Consider the following 3,878-nt stretch of genomic DNA (forward strand, 5'->3'; position numbering starts at 1 on the left):
ATGTATATGGCAGTAATGACAATCACACCTATTCTGATCCTTATCAAGAGAGGAAGAGATTTCCCCTTCCTGAAAAGGAAGTATATACTCACATTCAATAAATGTGTTTCAGGTTTCAGGTTTCTCCATCACATGTGCCCCATGATTCCCCACCCCCCTCCCCTCTGAGGGAACACTAACCTTTCCCATAGTGTCTCTTGTTAGATCTGTTCACATTTGTGTTGCAGTGGACAATTTGGCATGCTGGTTCTAGTTCTGAGAGTAGGACCACAACTGAGGCCAATGAATAGGGTCACCCAAGTAAGAGGGAGGGCTGATGCTAACCAATCCTTAGGAGGCCCATGGTGAGGCCAAAAAAAGTCAGGGAAGACAGAGGCTCACTGAAGCTTTCTGGGCTGCAGAGTGGGAATATTCTGCTCCCAAAGGAGTGAGCATACCTCCTGGGAACACAGAAGCTCTGTGCTGAGGACTACCTCCCTCCAATTGCTGTCCCAGGGTGGAAACATCAGCTGGAGGATATGAGATTGGAAATACTTCAGAAGAGGCCAGCATCAGTAACATCTGAAACCCTGGACTCAGTAAGATCTCAGAACAGGAAGAAATAGCAGCAGAAACTGGGAGAAATCAGAAGCCAGCCTCCGCTCAACAGAGAAGTGGCAGCAGAGTGCTCTGAGAGGAATGGGCTGAGAACTGTAATGTGCTTAGGGCTGTTACAGCACCTGAAGCAACGGAGACCACCAGCCTGCCTGGCAGTGACAGAACCTCCACCTGAAGTGCAAGGGGCCAGTCTGAAACACAGGCTATCTGTCCGAAGCAGAGGAGGCCCCTCCTGGAGCACAGGAGACCTATATGACGAGCCTGAGTGTAACCAGAGTAGGGGTTGCTCTCCGAGCAGTTCTACTTGGAGAGCTGTCCTGAAGCCAGACCAGAGGGGTGGGGGAAGCCAGCCAAGAAGAGCAGCAGAGAAGAAGGCAGCCTCAGGGTTGGTCCCTTGGGAGGTAGTGGTATGACTACACCAATAAATTTCCTTCCAGATTATCTTTGCTATGGGGTTTCTCAGGAGCTCTGGTAGCATAGTGCCTAAGGCACTTGACTGCTAACCTGAAGGCTGGCGGTTCAAACCCACCAGCCACTCCTCGGAAGTAAGATGGGGCAATCTACTTCCCTAGTGATACTGCCTTGGAAACCCAAGGAGGGGTCGCTATGAGTTGGGTCCGACTCAATGGCATATAACAACAACAACATGGGGTTTCTCATTACTGTTTCTATCTTTTGTAAGGCAAGTTTGTAATGGTGGTTTTGGTAGGCCAGGCAAATTTTATCATATCTGTAAGCAGGTAGTGGTCAATTTAGATGAAGAAACTCCCATGCAGTGAGCAGTTACCTTTATCCATAAAATTTAATGTTTTTTCTTTCTTTATAAGAATTGTCTTTGCTGTAACACAAAGAACTATGATTATTTACTGTGGGCAGTCAGTGGTACAATTGCTATAGAGCATTCTTCCATTGGGGGCTATGTAAAACTTGCAGTGGGTATTGTGAAAAGGTTAGGTTAGGGAAGAATTCCCAAGTTGATTGTAGTCCCTCATTTTTAAGACATGACCTGGCCCAGGTCATATTATGTTGTATACACTTGTTCCTAGAATATATTGATTAGCAGCTGGGAAGGAGGTCAGGATGAGGACCTTGTTTTAAAAGCCCATTATATTGTTCTCTGATAGCTGCTGCCATAGGACAATAACTAATTGCTGTTATGTTTAATCTGACTCATAGCGACCCCTCCTTGGGTTTCCGAGGTGGTATCTCTATGGAAGTAGATTGTCCAGTCTTCCTTTCAAGGAGTGGCTGGTAGGTTTGAACCGTCAGCCTTCTGGTTAGCAGTCAAATGCCTTGGGCACTATGCCACCAGAGCTCCCATAGGACAATAAGGTAGGCAAAAAACCCCAAGCAAGGTTATTTTGTAATGCTCCTTGTTGTGTTTGCTTTGTGGTGAAGTGGGAGCCTAACTCTGACTATGTAAACTATGTAACTTGTGGCACTTTCAAAGGCAGTAATAGCTGCTTTTTTTTTTTTTTTTTTTTAAACTCTTCAATAACATTACCAGAAATTGGTGCCTTATGTGGGTAAGCCAATAGGAAGCCTCTGTAGGTACTTACCTTTGGTAACGTATATTTGATGGCTCCCTGCTGCTTCAGGGAGAGACCCAGTGAAATCTGTTGTCCAATCTCCATCAATTTCTCCTCCCATATGGTGGGCCCAGTATTAGCAATTCATTTTTTGTAACTCTATAAATGCCCTGACCTCTTCTGTGCCCACTGATAGAATGGGTAGTGTGGCTCATTCCAAAGTTCCAGGAACTTCCTTTATTTCAGGAGGCTTACCTGCTTTGATGTTTTAGATTGTTCAAAGTCTTTTTCTCTTTTTTTAATTGTCCTATTCCACCTTTTTTTTTTTTTAAATTGTGCTTTGGATACAAATTTACAGAGCAAAATTTGTTTCACATTCAACAGCTAATTGTGTACATATGATTTCATGCCCCAATTACCATCCTTGGCCATAACCAACTCTCCTTCCTTCCCGTGTTTTGGTTTGTTTGCTGTCTTTTGTGTTGTATTTTGTCTCCTCCATGTCTCCTTTAGTGCGTGCCAAGGTGTGGTGTACCAGGATGGGGAGATTGGGAGCTGGCTTAGCAATTTTTTCACACCTCCTTAACCTAAATGTCTTGGCTTTGTATTTTCCAGCCTTGGCTTTGCTGGAGTTCCAACTAGGTAGTTAGCCCCTTAGCCACTGACCAACAGTCAGTTAAGATATGAAGTTTAGGAAGATGTTCATCAAGGGTGTACTATATTGTTAGGAGAACTGCATGCAGGTTGGCCCATGTGGCATTTTGGTCTATCCCTCATAGGAAAACAGGGACATTTGAATAGGGGTGAGAGCATGCAGCTCTCCAGGGTCTGGCTCCCTTATATCCTATGCTCAGTCCATTGTAAAGATAGACCATTGGTTTGCTTGTTTTGAGGGTGCTGACCATCCTTTCTCCAGTCCCCATTGAGCAAGAAGCAGATGTCATTTTGGGAGTTTTGAAAAGTTAATCTCAGTTGCAGGTTATATAATTGTTTTCTCATGGAATTGTGACATTCCAGTAGGGCCAGGTTTTGCTCAATCCTATATATACCATTTCCATTTTAATGTGGAAGCTTCTGTTGCTGATCCAACTTTATGGGGGGGGTAATTTTTCCATTACTCAGAGAATAATAGAAAATCATTTCATCAGGCAATTGGTTCTGACCCAGTGAGGGCTTCAGCTTCAGTAAGTTCCCAGTAGGCCATCAGGAGTTGCCACTCTGGTGGTGAGTACTTTTGGTCTGAGTCTGGGTAGCTCCTTATACCAAAAGCCTCTGGGTTGGCATGTCCCTGTTCATTTCGTCTTGAGGCTCCAAGAAGCAAATTTTGAGGTGTCCCAAACTTCTAATTGTAAGTTACATACTTGGTCATTAGTGGGAGAGCCAAAATAATAGCCTGCTTTACTTTACCTAGTGCCTGTTCTTGCTCAGGTCCCCACTTAAAAGTGGAAGACTTATGAGTGATTTGATAGATGAACCAAACCAAACTTACTGCCATTGAGTCAATTCCAACTCATAGTGACCCCATTGGGTTTCCAAGGCTGTAAATCTTTACAGAAGCAAACCACTTCATCTTTCTTCCACAGAGCAGCTGGTGGCTTCTAACCTTGACTTTTGATTACCAACCACATGTCTTAACCACTACACCACCAGAGCTCCTTGACTTGATAGATAGAGACCAGCAAATATTGGAGGTAAAGAACGTGTTGGCACAAAAAACCCAAACTACCTACCAAATGTTGGGCCTCATTTACC

This window comes from Orycteropus afer, unplaced genomic scaffold, assembly GCF_000298275.1.
Source record: "Orycteropus afer afer isolate SDZICR_OR568_19922 unplaced genomic scaffold, OryAfe1.0 scaffold00485, whole genome shotgun sequence".
NCBI classification, from domain to species: Eukaryota; Metazoa; Chordata; class Mammalia; order Tubulidentata; family Orycteropodidae; genus Orycteropus; species Orycteropus afer.